This window comes from Ambystoma mexicanum, chromosome 12 (genome assembly GCF_040938575.1).
Source record: "Ambystoma mexicanum isolate Mex_15411 chromosome 12, UKY_AmexF1_1, whole genome shotgun sequence".
In the NCBI taxonomy this organism is placed as follows: Eukaryota; Metazoa; Chordata; class Amphibia; order Caudata; family Ambystomatidae; genus Ambystoma; species Ambystoma mexicanum.
In genome coordinates this window covers 31,345,672-31,359,935 of record NC_090936.1, presented here as the reverse complement: position 1 = coordinate 31,359,935, position 14,264 = coordinate 31,345,672, and the positions used below count along the sequence as shown (strand labels likewise).

The window sequence follows — 14,264 nt, the reverse complement described above, 5'->3', positions numbered from 1 at the left end:
ATTCCACAAAACGTGTCCAAATACCCTGGTGTATCTCTTAGGTCTCCTCTCAGATTGCTGCCCTCTTCTCTAGCCTGGCAAGCCTGTTTAGATTTAGCAGTAAAGTATCCAATTGTGGTTTAATCCTCCCTTTCAAAACCCATAGAATCAATGTTTTTGCACATGAATGCTCTGATGGATTGGAATGAAATAATGCACCTTTACGAATGAGAGGTGTTAGATATCTGTACCACCCCCAAACAGATGGCTTTGTGGAGAGGTTTAACCAAACTTTAAAGAGAGTTCTCCACAAATGAGTAGAGGCAGATGGTAGGAATTGGGATGTTGTGATTCAGTGTGATCGCCTTGCGGTAAGAAAAACACCTCATGCATCTCTAGGGTATTCCCCTTTTTGAATTTTTATAAGAGTGAGAACCTCGAGACGTGTTGGATATGTTAAAAGAGACATAGGAAGAGAGAGGAGCAAAAAAATTGTATCTGGGACACACTATTGGTTAATGTTCTGTTTGAATAAATTGAGTAAGGTAATTTATATAGCAGGTTCCCGAGGTAAGTATCCCTGGCTAAAAGGTACACAGAAACTAGAAATGTATAGTTCTTCAAAAAACAACTCAAAGGAATCCCTTGGCGCTCTTACGGAAAAAAACAAATATGATTTAAAGATACAGGCCTGAATGTAAAGTATGTTTCTTGCATTTATTTTACATGCACATAAGAGAAACATTTATAATTCATAAGAATCAATACATGTAAATCACAGATTGAAGTTGAATAAAATGTTTCATTTCCAATCAAACTATGTTGAAACATTATTTGTAATGACCCGTGAAAATTGATAAATTTGATTTCTACAAATACTGATAACACATTCATAAACTAACTACAACACTATGAAACCATGCAGTGTGTAACCAAGATGTATTGTGTGTAATTCTCCTGCTGTCACTAGCCATTTCGGGAATCATATTCTCCCTTCAGGTGGGTACATTCTGTCTTAGAGATAATATTGTATCAGTTCTGTAGATCAAATCATAAGAGATCAGAGTATAAACATATGAAGACTGACTCATCTGGGATGTAAGGTAGACATGGTATTAAAACAAGACAGACACAAGTGATCACAGTTCAAGGGTGTTTATTAAACTGTAAAAATGTGTGAGATAAACGTCTAATCTAAACCTAAATCTAAGATGGTAGCAAGCCAAGACCATCAAATAATACAGTTCTAGTGAAGTCTAGTCAAATAAAAAGGGTCTACTAAGAAAAGCCTATTGCCAGTCCTTACCTCTGAATACTAAATAGTGTGGGATAATGTTCACAAGGAAAGAAGTGTTCTCATAAGGATAAGTCAGGATGTTATAGCCGGTGTCTCCCTTCCCCACGTTTGAAGCGCATGACAAGGTAGGACTTTCGAGCACAGCACACATCTAGGACTTCTCCGGCCCGAGGTTACAGTTACTTTTCCTCCTATCAGGGCCTTCTGTGCCCAAGTCTCTGTATGCAAAGTCTCTTGCTTCAGAGGGCCTGATGCATCACAAACTATCCGATCCCTCTCACAATGTCAGCCTCTCAAAGTCGGCTCAGACCAACTACTCACTGCGGACATCCCTCAGTCGGGTTCATACTTGTCATCCCAATGTTCACGGGTGTATTACTGCTCACCCTAATTCTCAGGCATCTCTCAGTCAGGTTCACATTTGCCCCCACACACAACATGCCAAAGACTTTCGACTGTACAAAGGGTTTTGACTTGACCCTTGTATGACCACTTTGACACTTCCCGTCGGCCTCCCCTAAAGCCTCTTGGTACTTGTAGTTTCTTCAACAACCGAAGACTTTTGACTATGCATAGGATTTAACCTAACCTGCGGCAGGACCACTTCGATTCCTCTGTTCAACACATTCTCCTTGTTCAGGAGTGGGCACCAGTTAGTCCTTCTAGTGAGCGCCCACGTGACGCCGGACCACTCTAACTCTGATGCCAATTGTATTCACAAAAGACCCTTGTGGTTTAGTCTTCTTTCTTCATACAATGTTGTTCTTTGCATTGTTGAGCCCAACACAGTCCAGTATATTATCAGCTCTTTCCGACTCAATGGCGGTGCCGAACTCTGTTGGCGTCTCTTGCCCCTGGAGTCAAGAATGGTACCACGATGGCAACCGCTTCTCCCCGCCCTGACTATTAGTGCGGGAGGGTTCCATGTACCGCTGACATCCTTCAAACCATTCGCCAGCTGGAAGTCACGGTCTTACGGTTCCCTTCTCTGAGGTTCCACAGGTCTGGGTTGAAAAGGGCAAGGACAATTCCCTCCTCATCGTCCTTTCAGGCCTCGCCGCCTTTCTCCTCCGTTTGAACTGCCGTCCTTGAATAGCTGCTTCTTCATGCGTTTGCCCTTGCTCTGAGTGTGCTTTTATGCTCTGCCTTTTATCTCTATGGGGGAAGGGAAGTCAAGTCAGGTGTGTGTAATTATCGGCAATTGCCTGACCCTTGTGTTGGGACATGTCAGGTAAACAGCTCTTGTGTTAGTCCGTTATCTTTCATGGTAATCGGTCTGTGAGAAAGTGTTTGTGTCAAGAAGGGGGGGGGGTTGAGTTTCTAGATATCTTACGGGGTAGGCTGGGGAAAAGGTGTCATAAGGAAGGGGGTACCACGTCTCGCCTTTCGGTTTCCCACTTCTCCAGCATGGGGTCTGGCATGGATTCACATGCTCATGAATATTCCCCGTCGTCAGGCTGGGAATCCTCGGTAAAGAAAAAACCAGTATCAGTTTCGTTTCTGATCTCTCTTTCGTAGTAATAACCAATCACTGATCTCTGCGTCATACTAACCACAGCCAATGACTGCCCTCTACCTAAGCCCCGCCTCTGGCAGCCATCTGCAGATTTTTACCGCACGTTCATGTGTTGGGATCCTCATGCTATTGCTCTCGAGCGTTAGTGCTATTTTTTTCACGTTTTTTCTCAAAAACTTCGTTTTTTCGGTCAAAAGAGCCTCAAGCTCCACCGACTCTCCATCCGATCAACGGGGACCCGTGTCGGATTCGTCTGCGCCCCTCAAGGGTGAAGATTTCGTCGAGCTACGCTTTTGGAGGACTCCAGAAGTTTCTCAGGCCCGGTCATGGCCCAGGAGAAGGGAAGCTCGACGCCCGGAAAGCTGTTCAGGGTCTGCCCTGGATGCCAGCTGCAGAACGTCTTTAAGGAGGACGAACACTCCTTTTGTCTCTACTGCTTACATGAGGACAAGACGCACGTGGAGAAGGACTGTGCGTTTTGCGGCAACATGTCGGAGCGGACCATGAAGGACCGCCATCAACGTCTCGCCAACTGGCTAGAAGGGAAGAGCCCGTCCGGCGAGAAGAAGAGGAAGAAATCCGAGCGGTCTTCTAAGACCTTTGAGGACGCCCCTGCGACGGGGGTCCAACATAAGGCCAAGCACCGCGAGTCCGCTGGCACCGGGAGCGCCGAACGGTCGGGCTCTACGGGCGCCAGGCAGGGCGCACCCTCCCCGGCACCATCAACCACGAGCCAACGCTCTGGGTCGGGTAAGAGGAAGGCCGAGCACCCGGCGAAGCTCCTGGAGAGGCCCCGGTCGAGCTCGAAGGCGGAGGGGGAGCGAGGCAGTGTCCCCCCCCCTCAAGGATAAGGCGGTGAGCGCACCTAAGGTGGTGAAGGCCTTAATCCATCCGGCCAAGCCCTCTATCGAAACTGTCGCGGCGGCCCTGGCTCAGCCTGTGGAGGCTACACCAGTGGTGGCGACCTCGGGGCTCAGAGTCTCCCTGCCACCTCGGAGGGAGTCCTCTTTTGTGCCCATCGATAGGACCCCCGTGAAATCCCCCGTGGGGAAGAAAAAGGGGGGGGCAGGGCGTCGTCGTAGATTCGGCCTCAACCTCGGAGGAGGAGCTGGTCGAGGTCTTAAGCCACGGCCTCGGCGTGGAAGAAGACCGGCCCGTCGGGATGGATCCCGACGCAGGTGACGACGACATCGTCGAGGGTACCGACGGGGCCCCTGATCGCCCGTCGGATTCCCCTCTGCCAGCGCCGCGAGACAACTCGGCGGCCATTTTGTTGGCTATACAGTCCTTATGCTCAGAGATAAGGACGAGACTACCGTTGCCGACGGAACCTCTCCCGTCGGGGGACCCAGAACCGGGACCTTCTGGTGTTCCCCCTACCAAGAAAAGAAGGATCCACCCTCCACCTCCTTTTCAGCCGTCGCGCCCCTTCCAGCCCTCCTCCCCGTCCACCCGAGGGGATGATACGGGGACTGACACGGCAGCGACGGGTACGGACGACGAGGTATACGACGAGGATGTACCGTCGTCGCCTCCCACCAGGGCTTCTCCGCCCGACGAGATTGGATCGTTCCACTCCATGATCACCAGGGCATCCGAGCTTTTCCAACTCTGCCCTGAGGAGAAGAAGAAGGAAGGTTTCCTTTATCAGCGGCGCGAGGCCAAGAGGAAGACGGTCCTCGCAGTGCCTCTATTGGACGACATTTGGGATGAGGGCCTCACCCTCCTCAAGAACCCTTCCATGACGCCAGCTAGAAGAGACCGGTACGAGAAGAAGTACCGGGTCCCGGACACGGCCCCCCTGTGCCTCCGGGCGCAGCCGACCCCGGACTCCTTCGTCTCCGCGGCGGCCAGGAAGAAAGCGGGGGGGGTGCGGCCTCCACATCGACTTCCCCACCGGACGGCGAGGGAAAGAAATTGGACCCTATGGGACGCAGAGTCATCTCGTCTGCAGCGACAACGATTAAAGCGTCCAACGCCTTGGCTATCGTGGCCCGCTACGACAGGGAGCTCTGGTACAAACTGGCTCCCCTGCTGGACTTCTTGCCGGACGACAAGAGGGCAGAGGCCCTGGAGATCCTGCAGGAAGGTGAGGTGGCTTCGGACCACGCCATTACCGTTGCGACGGACATCGCCGACACTGGGTTCCGCCAGTTGGGCAACGGCGTTTGCCTTAGGCGGCGTGGATGGCTCAAGGCTACGGACTTCCGTCAAGACGTTCAGACCAGAGTCCTGGACATGCCCTTCGATGGGAACAACCTGTTTGGGAAAACAGTGGACGATTCCCTTCAGGCCATTAAAGCGGACACCGAGACGGCCCGGGCCCTTGGAGTTCTGCAACAACGACGGACGCCCTTTCGGAGCAGCGGAGGCAAGGGCGCCTCCAAAGGTTCCGGCGGCGGTTTCTCCACCTACCGTCAAGCGGCCCGCTCGTCGTCTCAGGAGGCCTACAGAGGACGAGGCAAGTCTGGCGGACCCCGCCGTCGTCGCCAAGGAGGTCAAGGCGGCAAAGCCTCGTCGAAGCAGGATTGAACCGGCCGTAGGGTCGGGCCCCCACCGAGGCACCCCGGTGGGAGGCCGGCTGGCAAGCTTCGTCAGCGTGTGGGAGTCCATCTCCACCGACCGTTGGGTGCTGGACGCCTTGGCCCGGGGCCACGCGCTCGAGTTTCAAAGAAGGTGTCCGCGCATCCCCCCCGTGGCCAGGAAAGAACTTCACGTCCCTCAACTTCTCCTGGAGATAAAGGCGATGCTCAGGAAGGGCGCCATCGAACTCGTCCCAAAGAGGTTTCGGGGCTCCGGAGTTTACTCGAGATACTTCCTCGTGAAGAAGAAGACGGGGGGGATGGCGCCCCATCCTGGACCTGCGACGTCTGAACAAGTTCATCAAGGCGCAGAAGTTCCGGATGGTCACCCTCCAGCACGTCCTGGGTCAGCTGGAGGAAGGAGACTTCCTGTCGTCGTTGGATTTGGAGGATGCCTACTTCCATATTCCCATCCTAAAGGGGCACCGAAAATTCCTCAGGTTTGTGGTCCAAGGGCGTCATTACCAGTTCAAAGCCCTCCCCTTCGGACTACGGTCGGCACCCAGGGTGTTCACCAAGTGCCTTGCATCGGTGGCGGCACAGCTGCGCCGCGAGGGGATCCACGTCTACCCCTACCTGGACGACTGGCTCATCCGAGCCAAGACGAGGGAGCTCGCCGTGGTTCACACGGCAAGGACCGTCCAACTTCTCACGGACCTGGGATTCTCCGTGAACTACGCCAAATCCCACCTGGTACCCGCGCAAGACGCTCTGTTTCTGGGAGCGAGGCTCAACACAGTGTCCCTTCTGGCCTCCCCGTCGGAGGAGAGGACCGGGACCATCCTGGGCAAGGTGCAGCGGATGTTGGTGGCCGACGCGGCCAAGGTGAGGTCCATCAAGTCCCTCCTCGGAATGATGTCTTCCTGCATCTACCTCATTCCCATGTGCAGGCTCCGGATGCGCCCGTTGCAGGAGTTCCTGGACGCGCGCTGGATCCAAAAGACGGGCAGCTTCGAGGAAAGGATCACACTCGACGAGAGTTTCCGACGAGCGATCCGGTGGTGGGGCACCCGCGCGCATCTGACGGCGGGCATGGACTTCCAGACCCCAGCCCACCAGGAGACAGTGACCACGGATGCCTCCCTGGAAGGGTGGGGAGCGCACACCGAAAATCTGCACGCAAGAGGCCTTTGGCTCCCGACGGAGAAATCCCTACATATCAACGTCCTGGAGCTCCGTGCAGTGTTTTGGGCCCTCAGGTCCTTCCTTCCGTCCCTCAAGGGCAAGGTGGTGAGGATCTTCACCGACAACACCACCACCATGTTTTACATCAGGAAACAGGGCGGAACCAGGTCCCCAGCACTGTCCAAGGAGGCGCAGGACCTGTGGCATTGGGCCGTCGCCCAAAGGATGTTTCTGGCGCCGTTTCATCTGGCAGGGATAAAAAACACCATCGCCGACTCACTCAGCAGGGAGCTGCGCTCGTGCCACGAGTGGGAGCTACGGCAGGATCTAGTGGATCGCCTCTTCCGACGGTGGGGCACACCCCAGATCGACCTGTTCGCGACGGCGACGAACTCCAAGTGCCTGAGGTTCGCCAGCAGGTTTCCCCAGGCGAGGAGCATGGGCGATGCTTTCTCGTTCCCCTGGGAGGGCCTGTTCCTCTACGCGTTCCCTCCTTTGCCACTGCTAATCCGGCTCGTCAACCAGCTCAAGAGGTCATGGTGCAGGATGATCCTCGTCGCACCTGCGTGGCCGAGGCAGATATGGTTCCCGGACCTTCTGGACTTGTCAGCGTCCCCGCCAATCAAGCTGCCGGTGGACGCGGATCTACTCTCCAGGGAAGGAGGCGCCATCCTCCACCACGACCCGAAATCGCTGAACTTGCAGGCCTGGCTCCTGCAGCGCTAGAGTTTGGAGGATACGACATACCGGCCGACTGCAGAGGTTCTTGCAAAGGCCAGGGCGTCCTCGACTCTTAAATGCTATGGACACAAATGGAAGAGGTTCTCTGTCTGGTGCCACGCACAGAAGATTAACCCTCTACGGATTACGGCTCCCCAAGTACTGCCGTACCTGCTGACGCTGGCCAAAGCTGGACTGGCACACGCGTCCATCAAGATTCATCTTGCTGCGATCTCCCGATACACCAGAACCACGGGGCGGACGTCCTTGTGGTCTCATCGTCTGGTGAAAGAGTTCATGAAGGGACTGTTCAGATCGTTCCCGCCGGTGAAGGCTCCGGCCCCGGCGTGGGAGCTCAACGTGGTGCTGACCAAGCTCATGGGACCTCCGTTCGAGCCTCTGCACTCGGCTCCGTTGAAATTTCTGTCGTGGAAAACAGCGTTTCTTGTGGCCATCACCTCCGCACGACGAGTGGGAGAGATCCAGGCCCTTTCCTGCAAGGCCCCGTACTTGACTTTTCACGACACGATGGTAGTGCTCAGGACGCACCCCTCCTTCATGCCCAAGGTACCGTCGGACTTCCATCTCAACGAACCCTTGGTGTTGCCTGTGTTCTTCCCGTCGCCTTCGTCGCTGGCTGAGAGGACTTTGCACTCGCTGGATGTGGCTAGAGCGCTGAAGTTCTACGTAGACCCCACAAAGTGTTTTCGGAAGACGTCACAACTCTTTGTGAACTTTGGACCTGTCAATCAGGGGAAGGCTCTCTCGAAGGCTTCCATTTCCAGATGGCTCTCCGGCTTTATCATGAACTGTCACCGGTTGGCAAACCGACCGCTGCCTGGCCGTCCGAGAGCCCATTCCACCAGAGCGATCGCAGCTACCACAGCGTTCCTATCTGGTGTGCCCCTGCTGGACATATGCAGGGCTGCTACGTGGAGGTCGACGCACGCCTTCACGAAATTCTACTGCGTCGACCGGGATTCCAGGGAGGAGTCCAGGGTCGGCCAAGCAGTGCTGCGCAACCTGTTCGCCTGAGGTGAGCCTGGTGAGGAGGTAAGATGCTTAATGTTGAGTTTGATGTAATGCTTAATGTTGAGCCTTTGCCACCTCCCGTGGTTGTGCATGTGTGTACTGCTATGTATTCTTTATTCATGAGCATGTGAATCCATGCCAGACCCCATGCTGGAGAAGGAACAAGTTACTTACCTGTAACTGTTGTTCTCCAGCATGGGTCTGGCATGGATTCACATGCGAACCCTCCCGCCTACCCCTCTGCGGCTCTTCACTTGGTCATACTGCCACTTCACGTGCTTCCAAATCTGAAGATGGCTGCCAGAGGCGGGGCTTAGGTAGAGGGCAGTCATTGGCTGTGGTCAGTATGACGCAGAGATCAGTGATTGGTTATTACTACGAAAGACAGATCGGAAACGAAACTGATACTGGTTTTTTCTTTACCGAGGATTCCCAGCCTGACGACGGGGAATATTCATGAGCATGTGAATCCATGCCAGACCCATGCTGGAGAACAACAGTTACAGGTAAGTAACTTGTTCCTTCCACTCCCCTACTACCCCTCACCCAGGTGATCCTCCCGCATTGGTCCACCCCCAGGAACTGGATCCAATAGCGATGGCCGTGTCCTAGTCACCTGGATGACAGATCCCCGGGGACTAGCAAGTGAGACACCTTCAGGTTTCTACAGTACCCACCTGAAGAAGGGAGGATTTGATTCCCAAAAATAGTGGCAACGGAGAATTTTATACACAATTCATCCAGTTTACACAGTAAGGAAAACCCCTGCATGGTTTCATACTTTCGTAGTTAGTTTATGAATGTTATATCAGTATTTGTAGAAATCCAATGTATCCATTTTCAGGGGTCATTCAAAATGTTTCAACATACTGTAGTTTGATTGAAAATGAAAAAATTGGATTCAACTTCAATCTGTGATTTACATGTATTGATTGTTATGAATTATACATTTTTCTCTGATATTCATGTAAAATAAAGGCAAGAAACATACTTTACATTCAGGCCTGGATCTCTAAATCATATTTGAGGTTTTCCCATAAGAGTCCCGAGGGATTTCTTCGAGTTTTTTTCGCAGAACTAAACATTTCAAGAGAGAGAGAGAGGAGGCCTTTCTACCCATTTCCCAAACAGCTCAGAAACTAAAATCTCATATATCTGATGTTAGGGAAATTGTAAAGATACAGTTAGGTAGGGCTCAACAACATCAAAAGACCCTACATGGCTGAACAGCGGTAGCCTGATCATTTTCCATTGTCAACTCTATTTTAGTTCTCCTTCCCACTTCTGAGAACAAAATGATCTCGAAATGGTACGGTCCCTATAAAGTTCTTGAGAAAAAGGGCCTTTGTACTATGCTGTATCACAACCCAACAGGTGCCAGAAAACCCAAATGTATCTTGTCAACTTGTTAAAAGAATGGAAGGGTGACCCGGTAGGGGAGAATACTGTAACAATAGCCACTCTCCTTACAGAGCAAGACCTAGAACATCAGTTGGTCCTTCGACATTTGCCATTCTCCCAACAAGAAGATCTGCAAGATGTCCTGGATCAATTCCCACAGGTCTTCTCGGAACAACCTCGGAGAGTACAGAATTTATTTAATTATATTAGGACACTGACCGAGCAAATGGTAAATTTAAAACCATACCGGATCCCGGAGGCAAGAAGAAAGATCATTGAGGCAGAGTTCCAGGAAATGCTCAAGGCTAATATCTTCCTCCCCATAGTGTTAGTGGCAAAACCGGTCAAGAGTTGGAGGTTCTGCATTGACTTGAGAAAGTTGAACTCCATCTCTTCGTTCAATAACTACCCTATGCCATGTATTGACAAACTCATTGAAAAGTTAGGGTTGTCCAAATACATTTCCACCTTGGGCTTAACCAAAGGATACTGGCAGGTACCCCTGAAACTCTCCCATCCCACACTCCCACACAGGGAAAAGGAGAAATCTGCATTCTCCACCCCGCAGGGAGTCTTCCAATTCAGGGTTCTTCCCTTTGGTTTACATGGGGCTCCTGCCACCTTTCAGACGTTAACGGACAAAATTCTATGACCCATCGCTCGCTTCTCAGGAGCATAGATGACATCATAATTCATAGTAAGACCTGGCCCGAACACATGCACCATCTCTATGCGATCACAAGAGCTAACATTAGAGCTGGTCAACAGCTAACTCAAGAAGTGTCATCTGGCCCAGGCAGCTGTTAAGTACCTGGGTTACTGCGTGGGAAACTGACTGATTAAACCCCAGGTGGAGAAAGCAAAAGTGGTACAAGAAACACTTGTGATGAATCCGATGGTGTCATTAGTCCTTTCCAAGCGTTAACCTCTCCCCATGTGGCCAAGGTACGGCAGCCGCTACCTGGTCCTGATCCTGAGGGCGTCTATATGAGGGATAATCAGATGTAGGGAAGCCAGCCTCTGGGAGAATATTGTAGCACCATCAGACGAGACCTGGTTTCCCCCTTTTTCTTTTGTGGATACCCCATCTATGCCCAATGCATTAATGCAACATTGTTATGCCTCCCCTCATCCACCTAGGAAGGCTACGGAAGAGCTTTTCACAAGATATGTATGTAAGCCATCAAAATCTGACTTACCTTTTAAGACTTATGAAAACACCTTCTCAGAATCTACCTACAAGTCATCCAGAGCTGACTTGCCCTTACAGATCGCTGCAAACAATTATCCAGACTTTACATCCAAATCATCAAGAACGTACTTCCATTGCCATAACTACAAGAATACTGTGACGCGGAAGATGAGCCGAGTAATGCAGATTCAGGGAGGCCAAGAGCACAAGCTGCGCTCTAGTTGTTGCAAGCCAAGACCTGTGGCTGTGATATTTAAACGAGCAAAGCATCTGACCGAAGCGCGCTGCTGATGGGAAAAGCTGCTTTTCTCGGTGCCGACCAAGAGACTGTGGGGCTGCAGAGAGTTCGGTGGAGCCAAACGGCTTGAGGACCAGGAAAAGGAAAGCTGACTGCGAAAGAGAATAAGCTGCGGGAATGCCGGAAGCCGACTGAGGTCTCCTGGGCGTTTGTAGATGCTGAGAGACAGCGTTTGCTTTACCGAAGCCCAACCCGAAGCAGAAGAACCCAGCAGGAACCGCATGAGGCAGAGAAGCTGAGAAAGGGGGCGACGCGAAAGAAGGAAACGCCGAACAACCGCCACCAGCTTGCCATGGGAGAAACAAGAGTTTGCTAGCAAGAGCAGGTGATCCACCCATGGGAATCAGAGACACCGGGGTGTATAGCCAGCCATGCCAAACTCAAATAATTGTTAACGAAGTAAATGAAGCACATGAGAGAGAAAGAGCCACTGAGGATTTCTTTGAAAGGGAGAAAGGAACATAAGTATGAAACCTTCAAGTTTGTGAGTTTATGCAATACATATATAAGAAAAGCCCTGGCAGGATAATATACCATACAGATACAATACCAGATAAAGCAAGCATACAGGATTATGACGTATACCAGGCAAATTAAGGCTGCAAGGAAAATAAATATAAGAAAGTTGCAAGTGTGTGCATATAAGAAAGTTCTGGCAGGAGAATATACTAGGCAGTTGCAAGTATCGGCATATAGGAAAGAACTAGCAGGAGACTATACCAGGCAGTTGCAAGTGTGTTTTATATAAGAACACCCTGGTAGGGAAGCACAACAGACAAAGACACTGTGAACAGTGTATAGGAAATACATCACCTGAGAAAGATATATCAAGACTAGCAAAAGGCTGTGCTGGTCAAGAGAAGAGGAGTGAAAACCTTGCAAGAGCGTACACCAGGTATCCTAACAAGATAAAGACAAAGAGCCAAGTTGTTTTGTGTATCCGGTGTGTTGTTGATCAAGTGAAACTGAAGGAGCTGATATTTTTGAATATATAACAGAGTGAAGAGAAATCCAGGGGAAGGCAATCACCATCTGGAACAAGGAACTCTATCCTTCTAGAACTTTTGTGTTGGAGTTACGTATTTCTCCTTTTTGAACATTTATACACCACTCATGGCCAATGTATCCTTTTCACCTTAGAGTTAATTTTGAATGCGAGGGCCAGAATATTACTTGGGACATGAGACGATTTCGCTTAGGACATTCTGACATTGGCAGACCCTTAGTTTTGGTTTAGGTAGGGAAACATGTTAGAGCAGGGACAGAGAAGCATTTCTCCACCCCTTTTTATTTTAATAAAAGTCGTTGACCAAAACAATGACTCCCTTTTGTCCGAGTCTCATTCCTGGCTCCTCACACTCAGTGCCAAAAACCAAGAGGGACCTTCGAGCTTTCCCTTAATTGACCAGCTACTATAGGAGTTTTATACCAAACTATTCCACCTTGGCCACCAATCTAACTGACAAGCTGAAGAACTCACATCCCCAAAAGCTTTTCTGGAGGAAAGAGGACGGACCAAGGAAGCTTTGAGAGCCTAAAGCAAAGCTTGTGCCATTAATCAATATTAAAGATGCCTGATTTTAATCGGGAGTTCATTCTGCAGACCAATATCTCCAAGGTCAGATTGGGAGCTGTGCTGTCACAAGAATACTATGGTCTGGAACACCCTATATTGTACACAAGTCAGATGTTATTTCCCAGACACAACAGTATTATGCCACTGTTGAACTGGAGGCCGTAACCATCAAATGGGCCATCGTAAATCGACAGTATCATTTGACAGGAAGAATGTTCCGTCTCATGACTGATCACTCTCCACTGAGTTGGATGAGTCGGAGGAATGACTCCAATGCCTGAGTTGTGAGATGGTTTTTTAATCGCTAACCATTTTGTTTCTTGGTAGAACATTGAAAAGGAAAAGAGCAAGGCAATGTGGACTTTCTAAGTGTCTTCCCACTGTTGGAGCCTTACATTTAACAGGTGGGGTATGTGACGAATCTGCTCAATTCGTCCCTTCTCCCCAGAGGGGAGCCACCCACAGTGAGGCTAGGGAGATGAACCCGCTCCATAAAACCCTCCCTACGGATTTGGGCAAGGGGGACCTCACTGGGAGGGACTCCTCCCTTGGGGACTAGGACTCAGTTTAATTGGGACCTCTCAGACCGGAATACATTGTCTGCCTACATGGGAATTGTGCAGTCTACTTTTATTCCTGCTCTGACTAATCCAACCCATTCCAACCCTGCCATCCTGTTAGCTTATGGCAATGCTGGATTTCATCTGAGCGCCAAAGACATGGAAGAAGGACACACCTTCATTGTTCGTGATGACATACTTAACCAACTGTGAATGGAGAGAAGGAAGCTCCTACGGAGGGGAGTGTGTAAACCCTACGCATAGGTGAGCCTGCTGGAGAAGACATCCTGAATGGGTGGAGCCCGCTGGAGCGTGGAGAATGAGGCCAATGCTAGCCGGATGCCAGAAGGCTGGCATTTTCTATGACCATGAACTTCATGGTCCGGGAATGAGGTGGAAACTAAGAGGATCCTGTTTCTTCCTGTGCCACGACCACAGACAGGCCGTCATGGGTTCTGAGCCCAGTAACCACCGCTTATACTAGCTTGCTGGTGAGCACCCAAACCCCTGAGCTCTATGCCTGAAGGACATTAGTTGCAACAACCTGCAGCAACTGGGATGCAACCGCTCTCATGAAGAGATTACCACGAAGAGCTTCGAATAATGCAAATCCAGGTTGTGAGAGCCGGGGAGGTTACAGGAACCTGAGCAGGCATGCGCCCCAAGCATCTCAGAGGCACGAATACTTCAAATCCAGACTGGGGGTTATGAGAGCCTGAGAAACCCGAGTGGGCAAGCACACAGTGTGAACCAGGGTGAAAGATATAGGTACATTGTGAGTCAAGGTTGGGAAAACTAAAGAAGTTGCAGGAGCTTAAGAAATCCTGAGTGGGCAAGTTCCTTGTGTGAATTATGTAAATTGAGAGAACACAAGTCTGTTAGAATTCCGTAGGACGGTTTGGAATCCTGGAGGCAGAAAAAACATTATAAAGAGAATTCGGGTAAAAGGGACCTAGGAGAGGTCTTGAGAAGAATCAGTGTTTTCC

General features: G+C 50.7%; 1 protein-coding gene across 3 annotated transcripts in view; it reads left to right on the top strand.

Moving 5' to 3' along the window:
* PANX2 (pannexin 2) overlaps positions 1–14,264 on the top strand; it is a 229,862-nt gene that overhangs the window by 75,955 nt on the left and 139,643 nt on the right. The window lies entirely within an intron of this gene.